Source organism: Triturus cristatus, chromosome 5_1 (assembly GCF_964204655.1).
Source record: "Triturus cristatus chromosome 5_1, aTriCri1.1, whole genome shotgun sequence".
NCBI lineage: Eukaryota > Metazoa > Chordata > Amphibia > Caudata > Salamandridae > Triturus > Triturus cristatus.
In genome coordinates, this window is record NC_140587.1 from 756,949,229 (window position 1) to 756,972,535 (window position 23,307).

A 23,307-nucleotide genomic window follows, 5' to 3' on the forward strand; every position below is an offset into this window, starting at 1 on the left:
AGGCACATACAACTACCTGGACGAACAGTGCCAACTTTAATGTGTATGATACATGCATGTTGCATGAAACAGCATTAACATTGTCGTCTCTCATGCACAGGGCAACGTGATGAATCTACCCCCAACATTGGGGGTGAAGATTCACAGTCCCTGGCCCGGGAGGAAACTGATCCCACTGGCAGCGACGCCTCTCAACATTCCGCGGATGACCCCGACCGACCTGGACCCTCTGGTGTCCAAGCCCCTGCAGAACCTGGTTCAGGACCATCTGTAAAAACAACAATTGATGGACAGAATGCAGAACAATGTCATACATTCACCCCAGTACAGAGATCTGGGCCTAAATCCATCGTTTTTTTGCTCACCATGCCATTCCAGTTTGAACCCAGCCATACGCAAATCAGTCTTGACCCTGTGCCCCATGGGAACAGTCCAGCCCGAACTGCCAAGCCAGGTCCTCCCTGGACTGGAAACAAGCATCCTAGGACCGGTTTCGGGCTTTCAGCCCTCGTCAGCCAGGATAGCTTGATTCCAGTGGCATGGAGAGCAAGGGACTCACGTCTGAGCATACCCTTCCCACTCGGGGTGACAAATGCAAAAACAACAATTGATGGACAGAATGCAGAACAATGTCATACATTCACCCCAGTACAGAGATCTGGGCCTAAATCCATCATTTTTTTGCTCATCATGCCATTCCAGTTTGAACCCAGCCATACGCAAATCAGTCTTGACCCTGTGCCCCATGGGAACAGTCCAGCCCGAACTGCCAAGCCAGGTCCTCCCTGGACTGGAAACAAGCATCCTAGGACCGGTTTCGGGCTTTCAGCCCTCGTCAGCCAGGATAGCTTGATTCCAGTGGCATGGAGAGCAAGGGACTCACGTCTGAGCATACCCTTCCCACTCGGGGTGACAAATGCAAAAACAACAATTGATGGACAGAATGCAGAACAATGTCATACATTCACCCCGCCAGTGGGAGTACATGGACTCCAAGGAATTGCAGAGCGCTGGTGAGTACACAAACAACTTACGTAACATGGGGGTAATGGCATCCACACCCCAACTACACCAAATGCACGCAACTACCCCCAAGTCATCACCGGCCAGAACCACAGTCAAAAACTATGCTAATGCCAATAACATGTGTATGCCCCATTGAGAAAGCAAGGCCATGCTATGTCCCATGCTACATGAAGCACCAACCCAAGAATGGATGTCCGGTATGCTGGGAGGGTGGGTGGCACAAAACGCATGTTTGAATCATAAATCAGACACAATTGCCCTCATCCTTTATGGCCCAGCTACATACCCATGCACCATGCGCAATGCACAGGGATTGGGAAAGTACTGACAAGATAGCTCACACTCGGCCCGGGTGTAGGCAGCACAAGGCCCTCCTGTGACCACAAGACAACAAGGTCAGATATCTAGGACGGGAACTCACACTCACTGTCATGGCAGCATGCTCCATGGGGGGACAGCTACATCACCTGGGAGCCCCACTGCCAAATCACACTACACCCACCAGCAGACCCTGTCACACACACCCCTTACACAAGCAGACACCCCCGGGACAGGCAATGTATTTACACACTGTCACAATGGACACGTAACACAACAACACCAATACATAGCCAAAGAAGCATCCAAGCCAAAAATCTACATGTCAAAGACTCAGGAGAACATATCAATCTGTCCCACGCAACATGCCCATCCACAAGTGAACATTGAGGAGAATGCTAGGCACATACAACTACCTGGACGAACAGTGCCAACTTTAATGTGTATGATACATGCATGTTGCATGAAACAGCATTAACATTGTCGTCTCTCATGCACAGGGCAACGTGATGAATCTACCCCCAACATTGGGGGTGAAGATTCACAGTCCCTGGCCCGGGAGGAAACTGATCCCACTGGCAGCGACGCCTCTCAACATTCCGCGGATGACCCCGACCGACCTGGACCCTCTGGTGTCCAAGCCCCTGCAGAACCTGGTTCAGGACCATCTGTGCCAACCACCACCCCCATTTCTGCCACATCCCAGGAGACACCGAGGAGCCCTGCCCACAGTGAACAACTGAGCCACTCTGACCAGGAGGGTCAAGGAGCGCCGGGCACCCAGGAGGAGGCAGACAACACTGCCACTGCCATCCCTCAGGGGTCCCGTAGACCCGATGTGCCCACAACGGCAGGCTAGGCTCGTGTGGGCAGGGGTGGTGGGAGTGGAGGCAGGCGGAGGTGAGAACCTGACCAGCCAGCTGAAGGGATCAGTATGTCACACATACACAATATCATGGAGGCATACCGGCGTGACACCAGGGAGTTCAGCCAGGTAGTGCTGACCCTCACAGAGATCAAGAACCAGCAGGCCGAGCAGCACGTGTCACGCCTGCCGATTCCAGCCCCCGGATGAATACGTTCCCTGTCCAAGATGGCCGCTCCCGAGTGCGCAGGCGCAACATGGTCAGGCGAGTTGAAAAGCCTGACTTCCGGTTTACTCGGAGCTTCGCGTTCCAGTGGGGCTCCTCAGGCTGTTGCGATACTTACCCTCAACGTTCTGAGTTCCTGGACTACATCGGTAGTCGCTTTGTTCCCGTGTCCTTTGCCCAACCACTTAAGAGGATTCCGCGGTTGCTTCATTTTTTCACCGCAGCCCTCTCTGTCAGAGCTCTGACACCCGAGCCTGTTTCCTCCCGCTCTGGGGTTCCTTTTTGATTCGCGCCGCTTGGCGCCTTGTTCCTTTGCTCTGTCGAGCAATATACAGCAGGCAGCAGTGTACTCCGCCCACCTTTCCGGAACTTGTCCCGTGGGCCGGCCGGGTTTAACTGCTCCTGCTCCACTGTCATTCCATGCGTCCTTCCCTGTTCCTGTCCTTGTCTGCCCTATCCTCCAGAGACCCGCTTTCCTTCGTTCCTTGACTCGGAGAGCTTGCCAGATTCTCTACAGCGGGCGGTCCGGACTACATCCAAGGCTCCTCTCTTCACATCCCAAGGTACTGTACCGGGGGAGCACTGAGGGAGGGGGTGTCAGTTCCCATATAACGAGCATTTCATCCTTATCTTGTTCCCTTTATGGTTCCGTAGATTCAAACCAAAGGTGTGTCTCACATAGTACCCGGGGCAGTTCCAGTAAACTTCTTAGGATTCCATTCACAACCATTCCAGTTCCACCGCTAGGTAGGCGAGCCTCCTGCTGGTTAGCAAGGACAGGTGGGAGGGGGCTTTTAGGTACATTCACATCACTTCCCTCTATTTTTATATGTTCTTTGTGCCTTTTTCAGACTCCCGCTCTCTAAAGACCACAGTGACGAGAAAGAAGGCAGTTCTCTGGATGCTACCCTCCTTTCCTTGTTTTGTCTCCCCTCTTTCCCTTCTTACCCGTGTGTTCTAGGGTTTGATAGCCACACGTTGTGAGAAGGGACGGTTGGGAATTAGCCTCTGCATCTAGCAACAGCAGCGTGGGGACTCCAGTGGCGCTCCTGCAGAATCCCTGCCGGTAAGATCCTGACACACGCCAGTCAACAAGAACACCAAGGTCGGATGGAGGCAAGACTGGCTGAGCTACTGGCGGTGCAAAGGGACATAAGCCATTCACTCCATTGGATCGCCGACAACATGGGCAACCCTCCCTGTGTCACCAGGCGAAGACCACCACCAGCCACAGGGAGGGAGGAGGAGGAGGAGGAGGATTCGTCCGACGGAGCGTCCCAAGCATCGTCAAGGCCTGCATCTGAGGGTCCCCAGAGGAAGGTGGGTCGTCCACGGAAAAGACCGTGAGAGGCAGCGGATCATCCACATCTCCCGGGTCACCTGGCCTGGCACCTGGCCTTCATGTGCGACAGCATCACCTCATTGACTGACATCATCTGCCACATGGACCTGCTGGTCAGAGTCTGACTAATGATGCCAAACACTGTGGTCTGGACTCTGATGACTTCAAATGGCAAGGATCCCATCTCCCCCTGTGAACTTTGGATTCTATGGTCCCTGCATTGCACCTTTTTCAGTGCACAAATCACGCCCCAGACCTATAATTAAATAATTAATACGTGAAATTTGATGTTGCAGTCATTTAGCATGAGTCCACAACATACGTGTGGGGATATGTCAAAGTATGCCTGAGTGTGGAACTAACTCCTGCCATCCATATACTTGGATCTGAGTCTGGTCGAGGACACACATGTGTCTCAATGTATCACCAAATACAGACATGGAGCACAATACTCACCCGTGACGGCCTCAAGCTGCTGAGGGGGGGCTTGCAATACTGCTCAGACAGACCAATTTGGAAGAGTATCATGAAGGTGTAGAGGTCATGGGTCATGTTGATGTGCCTGGGGAGGGAGTCCCAGGTCTGTTTGGCGAGGTGGGAGAACTATCTCCTGCATGCAGTGTTTATGTGGATGTGATGAATGGTGGCCAGTGCAAGGTGGGCTGCACGGAGTTGGGCCAACGGTGTTACAGTAGGCACCCACCTGCACTCCGGTTTGTTCCTTCCTTGATGCTGACTGTTCCCAGGTCCCTCCGGAAACAACCAGAATGGCAAGGAAGATGCACGCTTGCCGCCCTGACAGATTCCTGGAGCAAGGGGGGAATGGGAGTGAGAGACAAGAAAAAACAAGAGACTGGATTCTTCTTGAGCTCGCACTTGCTGGCGATGCCTCTTGACTGTCTCTCAGGGATAATGATGAAATGACGAGCAGCAGATTTCTTTCTGTGATTGTGTAGGTGCAATTATCTAAAGAAAATACAAGATATTTCACTAATCTAATACATTAAGACTCTTTGACTTGTCAGTCAATTTCTATAACCTCTTAAACGATAACCTACCAAGTTTACTACTGCGCACTGAACGAGCTTCTTTTATTCAGAAGAGTCTGCAATCACAAATCTTTGTACTGGATTTATGAACATCATCATAATGTATCTAAACATAAGATAAATAATGATTATGAATAGTAATGATTAATTATCCTCATCTCAAGCTTAAATCATTACCAGGAGTTTTCATCACATACCTTGTTTTTGCTCGTGCTTGTTTGTCCAAAAAATGATCCATAAACTAAAAAGATAATAAGAAACAAAAAAATATACAACACAGAGTACAATTGCTTTGAATATTTCTACAATCAGCTAGCACTGGCAACCACAGAATGTCAGAACCATTGCTGGAGCAGGGTTTTTACTTTTAAACCAAATACCTGTTTCATTTTTTGTATGTCATTATTAAAAGTACTACTGATTAAATTAGTAATTACTAAAGATTTGTCGAGTCTTGTCTAACCAACCTTATTAACAGAAGAATTACACGTGGGAATGCAATTGCATGGCTAAAATAATAAGTGAACTAAGTTGGTGAGCAAATTGACAGTATAGATGTTGCTTATGTGATGTTATTGTGTTTTGCACTTATAACAAATATGCATTAATGGCTTTTGATGTCGCAAATGGCTAGATAAATACATACACATAAGGGTATTAGCAGGGGAATAACACTGTATAATCATTTCCATGTAGTAATTATGATTTTGTGTTTTCTTCGCTTAAGTTGACCATTGTGGCCTGTTGTAAAATGGCCACCACCCGCAGCCTGCATTCGAGTAGATGAAAATATGAAAAGAGGCTTTGCGCTGACTGCGACCCTGTCCTCTGATTGAACTGAAAAGCCATGAACATGACGACAAATCTGGGAGTATTGCCAGACGCCCCTGAACGTGAAAAATTGTTGCAACTTTAAAATCCGACCTGATGAACTTATAATGGTCCCATGGATGAGATACATTTTATCCTGAAGAGAGATCCGTAGAAGTAATGAATTAGCTATGGACTTCTAATTTCTATTCAGAATTTGAAACTATCAATACATGAGAAAATCTAAGGATGTAACTTAATGTACCAAGACGACATAATTTCAGCCAATCGAATGTTCTGAAAGATATGTTTGCAACATTTGGAATGAAAATTTTGGTATAAATATTAGTAGGCTAGAGAGGTCTAGCGCCACTTCTTCCCGAACCAATGATCAGAGGTCAGTTGACGGAGAGGACGGTGACTCTACATGACGGCTAGAGAACTTTAACTATTTGCTGAGGACCAGTTCTGACTTAGAAAACGACTTTAGCCAGAATAGGTAAATATGGAGAAAATGATTTTGCATTAAATTGGCTTTTCTTACTAATTTTAGATAAACAATATTCTGTTTGAATTACTGTGTCAGGTGGTTATTTTATTGTCTTGTTTATTGAATATTTAGAGTGTTAAGTTGTATCACCAAATCTATAGCAACTAGTTGATCTCATTGACCTCAGGGTACATGCAGATTGGTTAGGTATAGAAAAGTGTTTCCCCTTATACATGGCACGGATAGAGTGGTAGGATGAATGTTGGTGTTATGGGCCCCACCAGCGTGTGATGTGTGTGTGCGCGTGTGACTGTGAAATCACTCCGTCCGTGGAAGTAGAGGGGATTCGGAAGCTCCGATCTGCACCACCATACTATGGTTTTCTTTATATTTCTAAAGTCCTTTGTTATTAATGTCTTTTCATAAAAGAAATACAGTTCTTTAGTGTTCCTTGAGGGTTAAATGTTCAAAATACCTTCTCCACACTGAGATTGTCTCAACACCGGATTTTTGATGCATTACACTCCTTCTGGAGTTTCAAATCTGCCAATAAGTCTTTGCGAGTTTCGACACATGCAAATCAAATGACCGATTGTCTAGCAATAAAACTTGAGGCTTTAAATTACTTCCGCTTTTAAAATGCTAAATGTCCGCATTTATATAGTTGTAGAAATGCTAATCAGCCTTACCATGATTCTTGACACTTGTTCTGAGCTTTACCGATTCAGCTGAGGCGTTGCCAAGCAACCGTTGCATAGCTTGTCTTTTCTATATTTACTTTAGGGCAAAGGTCGGGAGACTGGATTCTGCGAGGGACGACCGGAAACTGGAGCAGCGGACCGGATGTTCCTGGAAGGGTGCAGCAATGGAGGACACTGTGCTGGGCTGGACGAGACCGGAGTCAGGTAAGCTGCCACAATGCGACGAAGCGAAGCATAGGATTGAAAGCGAGTGCGCTTTAAATAGTCCGGTGCTGGAATTGTTCCAGAATACACGTGTGCACGATTAGACTGCTAACACGTGCATAGTCTGGTGCTGGAACTTGTTCCAGAATACACGTGTGCACGATTAGACTGCCAACACGTGCGCACGTTTCCCAACTCCAATAGTAACACTCCCAAGCATTTCTGTAGATCGAGTCAACAAGCATTGGCAAAGTTACAGTAACAAGCATTGGCCCCAGCAAAATAAACATTGGCAACATCATTTTCTTACAGTATTTAACATCAAATCTTGGCCTCAGTCTACATGGTTTATAAAACAAGTCTTGGTAGCAGCAGGGGTACTGAGACAGTGTTAAGCACCTAGTCATGATGTAATTGTAATGAGGCATAACATACCGCATATCTAGGAAACATGACAATGACAAGACTAAGCATTTACTTAGGAATCACGACAAGGCTGCGCAGTTCCGCATACCCATAACAAACGGGGTGTTGGATGACAAACGTCCAAGGTTTGTTTTGGGTCTGGGGTTGTGGACTGCCTCCTGAGTGTGGTTGAGGAGTCTGAAGGTGATCCTGCAGCAGACAGTGAGACATTCTAGCTATCTCAGGTGGACGGTGATGTGGCTGGGGCTGGGGATGTTGAAGATGAGGTGTGCGGATGCACCCTGGATGAGGACAACTTCTCCTGCAGTTTTGCTGTTGTTCTACGTAGAGGCCGGTGCTGTAGTTGAGCCGGCTGGTGTCGTTGACCTGGGGGACGGTCTGTCTTGCCTTGTAGTGGATCTATCTGTGGATCATTTGCAGCATGCGGAGGGTGTTGCAGCATGAGTTACAGATGGTGGTGAGTTGCATGGTAATTGTCAGCGATGGGTCCATGATGAACACCAGCTTGCGTGCATGGCCACTGGGTGCTGGTGCGGTGCCCAGACCAGTGGGACACAAGGAGTTGAACGTGTTGAAATGGGGCTGCCATTTGCCCCAACCAAACGCACTGCGTGAAAATGCCACATTGGCGGAAATGTATAATTCGTAAGTCCAATCTTATTCTTGATCTGTTTAGTGTTACTCAGTTTATCCGCGTTTTCTTCAAATTAATTCCCACATATGGTCCAAACGCCATTTCCAAATTTCTTAATGTTTGAACTGTGCTCTAGGCCTCTTGTAAAAACATGAATCGATTGTTGGAACGTCGTGCTAATGGGTAGAAAGCAGATTTATGGGGTGGAAAGGTCGTAGTAAAGCAGTGAGGTTGAAAGAAGGAAATCATTTGGGACATGGATTATTAGAACGAGTGACACGTCGTTTCTTTAATAAAAAATAAAAAAAAAATGGTGAAACTTTATTGGTGAGATGAGATTTATACACTCAGGAAGATGTTCGCCATTTAGTCATGGGGGAGGGTTTAAAAAGAATGTTTACAATGGTGTATTGCACATTGACCTATGAAAAGAATTGAAGTATGTTGGTAATAAGTACTAATTGATCATTGTATCGTTTATTTATAGTGACCCCTGATGAAGGGCACTGCGTTGCCCGAAATGCATTGGGTTTTTTTACGAATAAACACTGTTTGAAGAACCTCGCATCTGTTCATGTTTTTACAAGAGGCCTAGAGCACAGTTCAAACATTAAGAAATTTGGAAATGGCGTTTGGACCATATGTGGGAATTAATTTGAAGAAAACGCGGATAAACTGAGTAACACTAAACAGATCAAGAATAAGATTGGACTTACGAATTATACATTTCCGCCAATGTGGCATGTTCACGCAGTGCGTTTGGTTGGGGCAAATGGCAGCCCCATTTCAACACGTTCATATCTTCCCTGGTGTCATTTGGGCATGGCACTTTACCAAGCTGCACGCAGCAACACTAAAATATTGAGGAATTGGTACTAAAACCGGAGTGCATCCCGTCACTAGCAATGTATGTTACACAAGGAGTTGACACAGCCGTAAGGGAACAATCCTCAGATGATGACCTCAGTCCTGTCCAAGTCCAGCTTCAGGTTGCTGATGTTCAGCCATTCCTCAACAGATCTCATGCCTTCTTGAAGTTTGGATTTGGCAATGGCTGGCTCTTTGGTGAGTTTGAGGAGCAGCTGGGTGTCAATGGCATACGAGATGATGATGAGGTCGTGTGCGCATGTGATGGTGGAGAGGGGGGTCATGGAGACATTGAAGATCATCATGCTGAGAGAAGAGCCCTGGGGCATGTGCCACATGACCCCAGTGTACTACATGCTGCAGGGTGAAGGCAGACTCCCTGGGCCTTGCTGGTGAGCTACTTTCTGATTGAATCCTGGGCCCTCCTCTGGATACCAATGTTGGAGATGTGTGAGCTGACAGTGTGGTAGCACATGGTGTGCAATGCCGTTGAGAGGTCAAGGGGGGTGGGCTCACCCTTGTTGAGCAGGGCAAAGTTGTCGTTGGTGGTGGCAATGATGACGGTTGCAGTGGTGTGATTACTGTGGAATATGTTCTGGTGCCGGTTGCCTGGAGCTGGTTGCGTGGAGGAAATATGTCAGTTGCTTGTTGAGTGTCTTCCGGATGACATTTGCTGGGTAGGGAAGCAGGGTGATGTACCAGGAGATCCTGCGGTACTGCCGTCCGTTGTTTAAGAAGGGCCTGGGTCTCTGCATGCCTCCAGCACCCATGGAATGTGGCCAACTCAAAGGAGACATTCAGGACGCACTGGACGTGGGCTTCAAGGATGGGGAATGATGTGGTTGAGATGTTGTGTGGGAAGGGGCCGGATGGAGAGCCAGAGTGGATGGTGCACATGAGCCAGGTGGTGTACTTGCTGCTGACGGGAGTCCAGAACCTGAGGGGGGTTTGTCCTGTGGATAATAGTGCTGTCTGCCTCTGTGTGCCAAGGCTGTTGTGTATGGCCATGAGCTAGCAGTGGTACAAAGTTGCAAGGGATGTGATCTGCCTTGAAAGGGTGGGGTGTCTTGGATGGAGATCTGCTGTCAGTTCACTCACAATGCTGATGAGCTCCTTGATGTCGTGTGTTTTGGTGTCTCAGCACTATCTGAAGGATCTCCACTTGTCCTTGCTGATGATATGGTGATGGCTGTGTGTGGTCTTTTCCAGGCCAGTAAGGTAAATGATGGCTCTTTGTGTTGCAAGGTGTGCACAAGAGTCCGGCTACGTCTGTAGGAGTCCAGTAGGTGTGCCTTGTCCCAGGTGCCTTAACTATTGTTGTGCTTCACAGGAAAGTCTGTCAATGTGGAAAGATTGTTGGATCAGTTGCTGATCCAGTGCGTGAGGTTTCAGGGTGTTGCGTTGGTGTTGTTTTGAGTGTCCCACACAGCTTGTCTGTGGTGACTTACATCAAGCATCTTTGGGGGATTGGTAGCAGGGTGTGGGGCAGTGTGTTGCTTGTCGGAGACGTCAATTAAAATGTTGATTGACCAATGATGGATGGTGGTGTGGTTCTCCTCCAGTCAGAAGTTACTGGCCCCCAGCCACATGTAGCTTGTGGAGGTGAGGGCGTGCATGCAGATGTACGTGTTGATGGCTTAGCGCAATTGTGGATGTAGGCCTGGATATCTGTAGATGAGTGTTACTCTGAGGGTTGCCAGGGAGTTGCTGCAAACCCGAATTTGTGACTCTGAGGGTGTACTTGTGAATCAATTGCAATTCATCCTCCGGGATTGTTGGTGCCGTCCCTGCGGGTGATCTTGTATCTGTCTGAGATGGCAATGAAGAAGTCGTGTGCTGAGGATGCTTATATCCAGGTTACTGTCATGAAGGTGATGTGTGGCCCTGTTGTGTTGAGGAGGTAACAGAGTCCAATGGCGTGCTGGTGGATGGAGCGGGTGTGGAGTAGGAGGCACATGACCTGGTTGTTCTGACAGGGTCTGGTAGGCTGGGCAGTGCTGTGTAGGCAGTTGGAGTTGCACACTCAACATGCGAAGGTGTCGTGTGTGCGCTTTGGGGTTGCCTGATAGCAGGCGGATGATTGTGTGGAGAACATTGCTTGGAGGTTGGCTGCAGCATGAGCCTGTTGTGTGACGTGGGTCATGCAAAGACGGTCCTGCCTTTGGCACGGCGTTGGCGCAACAGTGGCACAGACAAGCTGCTGGCTGCATTAAGAATGGGTGGAGGGGGAAGGGAGGAGCATTTTTTAGGTATGTGGGTTGCAGAATCATGGCACTCGGCAGGGCAGTGCCGCAGGTGAGGCAGCAGCAGGCGGAAGGGCTGAGAAACTAGGCAAAAACAAGCACACAAAGACAAGGAGGTCAGAAAGGCACAGTGCAACAGGTGTATGTAAAGGAAGGAGTGTCAGGTAACTCATGGGTCACTACGAGAAAATGTATGACCAATCACCAAAAATGACGGTCACAGGGTCAGGCAACAAAATGCGGAGCTGCGCACAGGAGACACACCATCAGCATGTGTTCACGTCCCGTTGTGTGGAGCAACCTGCATAAATACATACACAACCAGGGACTTCATGCACAATAGATATTATTAGCCATGAAGAACTGCATGCATGTTGCCGAAGTAGACATACACATATGCTCAATATTTGACAAATATGCCATAGATGACGCATGCAAACTGGCAAGAGAGCTGCAGTGACAGAGATTAGGCACTTTGGATTGTGCTGAACACCTTTATTCCACATACACACACAAAGGGAAATGCATCCATGTGAACAGACTCACAGGTCAGTTGACAGAACATGTGGGACATACGCTGGACCCCCCCTTCACGACACGGATGATGTCAATCCCAATGAACTGGCACACAAGTCAAGGGGATGAGCCAAACAAATCCTGCTGCACACGGAGAGGCTGCAATTCCCCGTAGAGCCTGTTGTTGTGATGTCCCGCACTATGTCCACCCGTAGCATCCGCAATGTTTTAGAGGCAAGGTTTACACACATTGATGCCTTCATCAGACGCCACACTCCACTACAGATTACAGTCAAGAAGGGTGACTATCATGTCATGGGAGTGATGCTACATGTTATATGCTCCATGGTGAGAAGACATGTATGCATGGTACCACAACATGCACAGAAGCAAGCCCACACATTCCCAACCTGTACCACCATCAAAAAGGCTTGCTGCTAACCTTACCCAAACTGACATTTCCACATGTCCGTGCATGGAACGCTGATTCAGCACACGTTGCAATCCTCATGAGGAATAGCAGGAGGACAAAGATGACACGAGCAGACAACAGGCGCAAAAACCTGGGAATGACAGACACACAAGAAGTCACCTAAAAGAATTCTCGCCGCACACAGGGACATTTACAAAACATGAACAATGTTGGACACATGTAAATTTCAAAGAAAGTCTCTCCGCAAAACTGTGTGGCATAACATCATCACTCGAGTGACACATCAGAACACACATCAAAGTCACTTTGCATTCAGTCAGCTGGACACACGCATTGCAACACATGCCTCTCAATGCTACAAGCTTGCACACTCATACCCAGTGACTCACCATTGTGAGAAGAAGTTGCGTATGAGCTGACTCCGGATATCATCCTCCTCCTCCTCCTCATCACTAGCCTCGTGAGCAAGCCCTTGATTCTCCACGGATGGATGTTCCTGCTCATCCGGATCCAGGATGAGTGGCACTGCCTTCTCAACTGCCATGTTGTGCAGCATGCAGCACACGATGAAGATTCGGCAGACCTTCTCCGGGGCATAAGGGAGGGACCCACCTGTCTTGTCCAGGCACCGGAATCGGCTCTTCAGGAGGCAAAACGTCCTCTCAATCACTCGCCTGGTCTGCCCGTGTGCATTGTTGTACCTGTGATCTGCAGCTGTTCTTGGGTTGCGAAGAGGTGTCATTAGCCATGGCATGTTGGGATATCCAGAGTCCCCTACATGGAAACATCATGTAAAAAAGTGGGTCAGGAGATGCCGTAAGAGCCAAAGATACCGCAACACACAGGACAAACAGAGTATATCCACCAACAAGACCTGCTCGTTCATTGTACAGCCGCAGCATCATTTGTGGCACCCTGCTACGCCTCATGATGTAGGCATTGTGTGCTGATCCTGGAAAACGTGCACAGACATGGGAAATCAGCATGTTAGCAAGACACACCACAAGGGCATTTATTGAGTGGTAATGTTTACGGTTGCGATAGGGTTGCTCCTGTGCCTGTGGTGGTACCAAAGCCACATGTGTCCCATCAATGGACCCAATGACATGGGGCATCCCTCCCAGGGCATAGAAATCACCCTTGACATCTGTCAACTCCTCAGGAGTAGGAAATGTGATGAATTCATCAAGGTGCTCCAACATGGCTGCTAAAACATCACGCAGGACACGGCTGAACATTGTCTGTGACATGCCACCAACATCAGCTATGGTGAATTGAAAAGTACCTGTGGCAAAAAAATGTAGGGCTGCCATCACCTTCATCTTTGGGGTCAGCGCAGTAGGATACCTGTGTCGTGGTTGTAGGTGTGGTGCCAGCCTGTCAGTCAAGTCCTCAATCAACTGTTGAGTGAATCTGTAACGTGGGATGCAGGCACGTTCCCTCATGGCACTCAAGTCTGGCATTGGTCTTGGGACAGGCGGTGCCCTGCAAGACATTGTTTGTAAGAATGAAGATTGAGAGTCTGCCAATATAAATGTCAATGAACATAGCACATGCTACACTGCTAATACACATCAGGTAACTATGGAGTCGGTGTGTGCAATACACCCAGGACACATATGCCAGCTTGCTGGCACTCCTACAAAAAGCCAGATACACCTGTTGATTGTCAAGTCTACATGACATGCCCTGAAATGAGTTGGTGGGCAGTCTGAGTGAAGAACCACAGATATCACCGGAGTGATACACAACCACATAGGTGCGTAGGAAGGATGTCATCTCATCCACACAGCTGACTGCAAGGCACACGCACAGGTCACAAGGAATGTCAAATGTACATATCAAACACATTGCGATGAAGGGGTACACGTGACAAGAGAAAGACACAGCCATTGAGACAACGCAGACATGTATGACTGGGAAAATATGATGTCCGATGCACACAGACCCTACAGCGGTGGGAATCCACATGTGGCATGGTGTGCGTAGATGTGTCCCATGCCCATCTCCACACAGACCCATGTTGGATGCACCAACAGCAGATGCAGTTGACGGAACACTGACATCAAGCTCATGGGAACACATGACACACACCTGACATAGTCACAAAGGGGCACGCAGATCGTGACATGTCAGTTGATTGAGTGTCCCTGTCCCTGGCATCAGGAGACAGGTGCGGGTGGTGATGACTGTGCCATCACACTGCTGCTGTGCATGACACAGTTGGACTACAGACACACATGTGGCAAGTGTCAAGGTGATGTGTGCCACATAGTGCCCCATCACACATGACATGTGTACACAGGTCATCACACATCAATTGTGCAACTAGATGAGATGACCTGTGCAATATCACTGGCTGCCACACTTAGGGCCTGCACATAACAGTATGCGTACTTGATGGACATCCTTGTGCGACTCGTAGCCCTCCATTCCTGGCATGTGTGTGCCTGTATTACCATTGTAAGCGTGTGAAATGCATACCCGTAGGTGTCTAACGCACTGTACTACTAGTGCGTACCCGTACGTGTGAACTAGTGCGTACCCGTAGGTGTCTAACGCACTGTAACACTAGTGCGTACCCGTACGTGTGAACTAGTGCGTACCCGTAGGTGTCTAATGCACCGTACACCCGCTATCATCGCATGTGTACGCTTCGTTTCACTATTGTACTTGTGCCGTAGGGGTACGTGTGAAACGCACCGTACACCAGCTATCATCGCTTGTGTACGCTTTGTTTCACCATTGTACTTGTGCCGTAAGGGTACGTGTGAAACGCACCATACACCCGCTATCATCGCGTGTATAAGCTTCGTTTCACTATTGTACTTGTGTCGTAGGGGTACGTGTGAAATGCACCATACACCCGCTACCATCACGTGTGTACGCTTCGTTTCACCATTGTACTTGTGCCGTAGGGGTACGTGTGAAACGCACCGTACACCCGCTATCATCACGTGTGTACGCTTCGTTTCACCATTGTACTTGTGCCGTAGGGGTACGTGTGAAACGCACCGTACCTGTGTGTGGATTTCAAAATTACATAGGAGACACATAAGGGACAAGTATTAGGCCCTAAATGCATGCTGGTGGTCATGGAGACAGAGTTTTCAGTTGAAAAGTGTTGATCATGTGTCCTGGAACAGTCAGTTGGCCACAAAATACAATTTTGCAAAGTGGTTGTTGACTTGACATGATGCTCAGAATTTGAACGATGCGAATGCTGTCATTGGTGTATGTTTAAAGTCATTGGTGTATGTTTAAAGGGATTGGAGTAAACGGAGGATGCGAATGAGTCTGACCAATCACTATGTACTCCTCTAAATGAATGCCCCTCAGCAAGACAGATATAAGGCAGCCAGAACCCATGAGAGGGCACTTGCCTGCACAACTTTCCAGTCGACCACACTGCTGCTGTCTCTGCTTCCTCTGGACCATGTCACGTACTGTGGAGAGGGCCCAGCTGGTCACCCAGGAGGAGAATGAAGCCTTGCTGGACGTCCTCCTCCCACAGTACACCAAGCTGTATTGGAGACCAGGGGAGCGGGTGAGTGCTGAGTCCACTAACTTTGCCTATGCACCTGTTGTGTGACTGTCAATATTGTGTCCAGGTGGGACAGACATGCAATGTTGTTTAGAGTAGGTCCCAGGGGGGGGGGACATGCTGATGTCTCTCATGCAGAGCATGATGTAGTTCCTGTGTGCACTCCTCACTTCCATTGTGCTTACTGTGACTTTCACTGCATAGTGCATTACACTTTCAGCCTGGCAAATCCTTGGTGTATTTTTTTCCTATTATCCTGAGGTGATTCAGTGGTCTCCCCTGTGTGACAGGTGACTGTACCCACAGATGTGTATGAGTTGAGTGGCCCTGTGGTGAGAGTGTCCAAATGATGTGTACGACCTCATGGACAGTGATGTGTGTGAATGTTCCTTGTCATGTGGGTGAGTGTCTATGTGAAGTGTTGCACCACAGCTGCATGGAGGAGGCAACAGATCAACCCATCTGATGTGACAAGTAAGCCGTGCTGTGTGTCTGACTTGCAGAGCTAGCATGACACCTGTGACACCCCACTGGCAAGTGGCAAATGTGCAGAGTAAGGGTTGTATCCGCTGTTGTCAATGACAGGTGAGTGATCTGTGCTTGGGTGTGTCTGTCTAGTATGCTGATGGTGCGTCAGTGGAGTGGGACATGTGACTGCTTGGCACGTGCTGGCCTTCAGTCTGCTGTTGCATGTGCTGCACAGTGTGTGGCATGATCAGTGTGTGTGTCGCACCCCTCATGCCAACCTGTTGACTTTCAATGCCATGTAGTGCATTGGGGCTTGCACACAGGCCAATTTCTTATTGTGTATGATGTAATTCCTGTCTGCATCCTATGCCCTGTTCAACAGTTCAATGATGTTCAAATGTGTGTCTCTGGGACATGGAGCAGGTGTATTGATGTTGTGTCACTTTGCCATCCTGACAGGTAACTGCCTACGAGAAGGGGGTGATCTGGAAAGACATCGTCAGGGCCGTGAGATCTGAGGGGGAGCGTAGTCGGCAGCTGCCACAGGTCCGCAAGATGTGGCAGGGCATCCGGTGCTGGACCCGGCGGATCGCCCGGGTCCAGCTGGGGCTCGACAGTCCTCGACCCCATGGCGGCCACTGACGCCTGACCCCCCACATGAAACGTGTCCTGGCGGTGGTATTCCCTGAGCTCGAAAGGCAGTTACTGCAGCAAGGAGGGGGTAGGTACATAGCTGTTTGTCGTGTTATGTGTCACCAGCTTTTGGATGTGCTCTGTAGCCTGGATACACTCCCAGAGTTAATATGTGCAGTGCATTTTCTGTTCCCCAATGCCACCTGGTGCTCTTTTTCATCCCTTCCCCTCCTTGACATGTGTCCCCTGGTCTGTGTGTAATCACATTTGCACATGGTCATCTAGGGTGCCAGTAAATCTAAGGGCACATTGCTTTCAGCATCATGTGGGAGGGTGGTCTGTGACTTGTGTTGGTACCTTGCCTGTGCCATGACCTGTTCACTATGTTGGGGGTCCATATTTGTTGGCACTGATGATGATTCTCAACATAGGAGTGTGAGCTTTCAACTGAACACCCTTGCAGCATGCATGACCAATGTTGTGGCCTCAGACATGATGTGGATGAGTGGGAAATATGCATATTGCCATGACGGTTATACATGGTACAGTCCGCTCATTCCAGGACCACGGAGCAGTGTGCCCACTACAGTCCCCTGAGACACCCTGGCCTCCTAATCATGTGTGTCATCCAACACTGTGCACATTCTCTGTGTGTTCAGCATAGGTCTGCCTCTGTGGCATTGTTCCCTGGCCTAGTTAGTATTTTGCAAATGTGTGCTACATGTGTCCACTGGACAGGGATGCACCATTTTGCTTGTGAATACTCACAATGGGCAGTGCCTGTGTGGCTATTCACAACAATCTGTTGATGGTTGTTTGTCACAAATATGTGTTGCCAGCCCCACGAGGTGATGTTGTGTAAATGAAGCTATTTTTCCAGCACAGTTATTGTAACCCTGAATAAGAGGTGTCACTTCTTGATCTGTATCAATCACATTGACTCAGGCATGTGGTGGGGTGTGCGGGAGAGGCATACATGTGCAACCCTGATTTTTCATTGCCAGGTCTGACTTGTGTGTGAGACTTGGCTGTACAAAGAATCACCATGCACTGCCCCTGTGATGCTGGCCAGTGCTTAACTTACCTGCTTTGCAGCCTGTGTCAGTTTTTTAAAACATGATTCCTGCTTCGTACCTGTGTGTGGTTCAGATGCAACGCAGTTTGGACTTTGTGTGCTGACATCTGTGTGTACATTCTGGCTTGCCATGAGGGTGTATCCACAGTACAGCTAGGCTTTTTTTCTACCCAATTGCAGGCCCATTAGCTTATGCATTGTCCTGGGTGTGGACATGTGTGCCACTCAAGATGACAGGCAGTAGGTCATATGTGTGGCCAACTGTGTAATCAGGTGACGGATGGCCACGTGACAACTGACATAATTCAAGTGGTTACTCTTAAAAAATTGTACCTTGGCACTCACAGCACTTGTCAACAGTTCTTCATGTTTTAAAAGTGGAAATTTGAGGATTTGTGTTAAGAACACTGATGTGCCTGCATGAAAAAAGTCACCAAAGGAAGTGCACATCAAACGACATTTCCACTTTCATGGAACACACTGGCACATTTTCTAAGAACCCACTGTTAGAATTAAATGGTGTTGCAGAGTCTCCATATACATGTTCCCACAGTGCTCTTGATTTTGAGAGACTCCTTTGTGTTGGTGATACAAATTGACGAGTCTCAAGACATCAAGACCTCCGTGGGCCCATGTATATGTACTTTCTGCAACACCATTAATTTCTAACAGTGGCTTCTTAGAAAAGGTGCCAGCTTCTTCAATGACAGTGTAAATGTACTTTTGTGTGCACTGCCTTGTGCGACATATTTCATGCAGGCACATGAGTGTTATTTTCACGAAATGGCGAATTGGCACATTCAAAACATGTAGATTGTGTAAAGTGTTGTGAGTCCCAAGGTAGCAAAATTTTTTTGTTTTGTGTTCCAACGTACTTACAGGTCTCTGAGTGTGGTGACACCTTGAGTATTGAGGTGTGTTAGTTTACCTTGGGTGCACCACTACTTTTTCTTTCAGGGTAAACAAGAGGTGGCATAACTTCACTGTATTGCTGTGCTCACCGGTTCACAGACACTAGCTTCTCAGTGTATTTCTCATTCAAGTAGTGGCCTGATGTGTTCTTTTTTTCCTTGTGTCCAAGTGGCATAGTGGGTCTACCAACTGGGAAGTACAGGGCTTACATATGTGCGGAGTTATCTAGCTGTTACTCATGATGCATTGCCTGATATGCACTGTGACCAATTGTTCTTGTGCTCATGTTTCAGATGTATACAGGTGACTGATGCATTTTGGTTTCTTCTCCTTGCCCACAGCATCATCATCCGCAACCGAGGGAGACACCTGCATGGACCTGGAGGAGGGACCCAGCAAAAGTGCCATCAGTGCTGTGGAGTCAGAAGGAGCCAGTGGCACGGAGGGCGAGGGGAGTCAGTCGGAGGACCTGTCTGGAGGCGAGAGCAGCTACGACGCCGACGGGTCCGAGGCTGACCTCCCTGAGGTGGCGGAGGCTGCAACACCAACTGGCAGCATCCCCACATCTGTCCCCGCCTCCTCCATTACCATCTCCGCCCTCCCAGTTGCTCCTGTCCCTTCTGTCCGTGCAGAGTCCCACCATGTCTCCTTCGGCCCAGGCACCGCACCCCCTGCCCCTGTCACCCTTGCTGCCCTCAGTGAAGAGTCTGTGGACATACTGCGGCAGTTGCAGGTTGGGCAGGCATCGGTGCTGACTGTCCTCCATGGACACACTAAACTGCTCACACAGATGGTGTCGTTCATGGAGGGCATGTCAGCAACGATGTCTGACCAACGCAGGTTTCTGCGGTCCATGGACTCTTCCCTGACGGCAGCAGTTTCTCTCCTGCAGCGCTCCGTCACCCCCCTACCCCGGACCCATCCACACTGCCCTCTCCCATGCCTGCCCAACGCGCACCCAGACAGTCACAGGCACGCACCCCACCAGACACATCCAGCACGCCCCCAAGTAAGGCACAGCGCACACCTCCTGGCACGCACACTCACGGGGATGTAGGCACACCGACAGGGGCAGGGGGCAGACGACATACACACAGCAACAGTCGCAGTCCGCAGTCCTCACTACCCTGTTCCTCCAAAACCACTCCCCTTAGCTCCCCTGCCAAACTCTCACCTAAGGAGTCCTATATGGATGAGCTGGGTCCCCACTGAGCCACCACCCCACAAGCGGGCGAGGAAGTCCCCAGGCACCGGAGTTGAGTCCCCCACCATGTCCACCCCCTCCCCCAAGAGCGCTGCACCCCATCCCTCACCCACCACACCCTCCGTTGGCCCTGGGGTATCTTCAGGTGCAGGGGTTAGGATGGAGGCCCTAGCAGCAGTGTGCAGCGCCGTGCTCACCTCCACCTTTGGCGCTGCCCCACCCCCTGTGGTGGAGACGTCCACCCTTGCACCCACCACACCTACCCCTCCCCCTCATGTCCCTGCGGTGCCTGATCCTGCCACAGATGATGCCACCCCCGGGCGACGAACCTTAAGGTTCCTTAGTGCAGGCAAGGTATGGGTGGACACGGTCCCCTACGTCCACCCTTGGACTTGGGAGATGGGCTGGCCATTGGCCTTTGTACATAGTATCTTTTAAATGTATTTATTGTTGGTGCTGAATAAAGCCTTTTCTTTTACTTTCAACACTATTTCATTTCAGGTACTTGATGTTGGTGATGTTGGTGATGAGGCTCCGGGAGTTGGTGTTCTGGTAATGTGTTAGGGTTCAGAGAAATGTTTTTGTATGATGGTCATGAGGTGGACCATGGTATCTGTGTGCCATCACAATGTCTCTGCAAAGAATCATTGGTAGTGTGTGTTCATTTAGTTTGGAGACATTGTCCCAAGGAGTGTTCCTTCCTCTGTGGCACCTGACATCTTCCCTGCAAACAGTTGCACAATTGTTGTGCTGACCTGTGTCCACATTTCCTTTGTTGGTGACGGATCCCTACAACAATGGCCATGCCTGCTCACCGATGTCTCCTGCTGAATCGTCTGTGCCATCCTTGCTAGTCACTGTACTTGTGTTTTGGGTATGTAGGAATGCCTTCAGGGACAAATTGGCCCTTTTCAGCACTATGCATGTGTGTAATCACGGCCTACCACACAAATGGTACTTGTTATGCAGGGTATTTGGGCACCTGACTCACAATTGTGGGCATTGTATCTGGTGGAATTGAACCCTATTCCTTCCAGGAGAGACAACATATTGGTGGCTGGACCAGCACCTGTACATTCCTAACACTCCTGGGATGTGTGTGACAGTGTGTGTTCACTTTGGCGATCTTAGTTTTGTATGCAGTTACATGACAATACAGTCTGTTGACATGAAATCAGGGATTGTATTGTGCTGCATCCGCCATGGGTGGGTATGCATGTGTTATATGTCCTCACACCCACATGTGGTGTGTCATGCAGTGTGTGACAGACATCCATCGTCCTGGGAGTGGGACCCTGCTGTCAGTGATGTGTTGCAATAGCACTAAAATCATAGTCCAAAGTTAGGGATGCGACCATACCACCATGTAGGTGTGGTCATCTGATGATGATGTACACCCCCCCATATCTCTGTCCACTGCTGGGAGTCCTCTGCACCCACCCCTCATATATCTGTCCACTGCTAGGAGTCATATGCACCCACCCCTCATATTGCAGGCCACTGCTAGGAGTCATATGCACCCACCCCTCATATTTCTGTCCACTGCTAGGAGTCATATGCATCCACCCCTCATATTGCAGGCCACTGCTAGGAATCATATGCACCCACCCCTCATATTTCTGGACACTGCTGGTAGTCATATGCACCCACCCCTCATATCTCTGTCCACTGCTGGGAGTCATATGCACCCACCCCTCATATATCTGTCCACTGCTGGGAGTCATATGCACCCACCCCTCATATCTCTGTCCACTTCTAGGAGTCATATGCACCCACCCCTCATATCCCTGTCCACTGCTAGGAGTCATATGCACCCACCCCTCATATTGCAGGCCACTGCTAGGAGTCATATGCACCCACCCCTCATATCTCTGTCCACTGCTAGGAGTCATATGCACCCACCGCTCATATCTCTGTCCACTGCTAGGAGTCATATGCACCCACCCCTCATATTGCAGGCCACTGCTGGGAGTCATATGCACCCACCCCTCATATTGCAGGCCACTGCTGGTCGTCATATGCACCCACCACTCATATCTCTGTCCACTGCTGGGAGTCATATTCACCCACCCCTCATATCTCTGTCTACTGCTAGGAGTCATATGCACCCACCCCTCATATCTCTGTCTACTGCTAGGAGTCATATGCACCCACCCCTCATATTGCAGGCCACTGCTAGGAGTCATATGTACCCACCCCTCATATTACAGGCCACTGCTAGGAGTCATATGCACCCACCCCTCATATCTCTGTCCACTGCTAGGAGTCATATGCACCCACCCCTCATATTGCAGGCCACTGCTAGGAGTCATATGCACCCGCCCCTCATATTGCAGGCCACTGCTAGGAGTCATATGCACCCACCCCTCATATTGCAGGCCACTGCTAGGAGTCATATGCACCCACCCCTCATATCTCTGTCCACTGCTAGGAGTCATAAGCACCCACCCCTCATATTGCAGGCCACTACTAGGAGTCATATGCACCCAACCCTCATATCTCTGTTCACTGCTGGGAGTCATATGCACCCACCCCTCATATCTCTGTCCACTGCAAGGAGTCATATGCACCCACCCCTCATATCTCTGTTCACTGCTAGGAGTCATATGCACCCACCCCTCATATGTCCGGACACTGCTAGGAGTCATATGCACCCACCCCTCATGTCCGGACACTGCTAGGAGTCATATGCACCCACCCCTCATATTGCAGGCCACTGCTGGGAGTCATATGCACCCACCCCTCATATTGCAGGCCACTGCTGGTAGTCATATGCACCCACCCCTCATATATCTGTCCACTGCTGGGAGTCATATGCACCCACCCCTCATATCTCTGTCCACTGCTAGGCGTCATATGCACCCACCCCTCATATCCCTGTCCACTGCTAGGAGTCATATGCACCCACCCCTCATATTGCAGGCCACTGCTAGGAGTCATATGCACCCACCCCTCATATCTCTGTCCACTGCTAGGAGTCATATGCACCCACCGCTCATATCTCTGTCCACTGCTAGGAGTCATATGCACCCACCCCTCATATTGCAGGCCACTGCTGGGAGTCATATGCACCCACCCCTCATATTGCAGGCCACTGCTGGTCGTCAAATGCACCCACCACTCATATCTCTGTCCACTGCTGGGAGTCATATGCACCCACCCCTCATATCTCTGTCCACTGCTAGGAGTCATATGCACCCACCCCTCATATCTCTGTCTACTGCTAGGAGTCATATGCACCCACCCCTCATATTGCAGGCCACTGCTAGGAGTCATATGCACCCACCCCTCATATCTCTGTCCACTGCTAGGAGTCATAAG

General features: G+C 49.3%; 1 long non-coding RNA gene across 1 annotated transcript; it reads left to right on the top strand.

Moving 5' to 3' along the window:
• Window positions 1-6,967: 6,967 nt before the first annotated feature.
• Window positions 6,968-19,442, top strand: LOC146831429 (uncharacterized). The gene is made up of 3 exons (XR_014961289.1): window positions 6,968-7,031; window positions 16,622-16,883; window positions 19,124-19,442. It is a non-coding gene; the product is annotated as an uncharacterized LOC146831429 (long non-coding RNA).
• The last annotated feature ends 3,865 nt before the right edge of the window (window positions 19,443-23,307 follow it).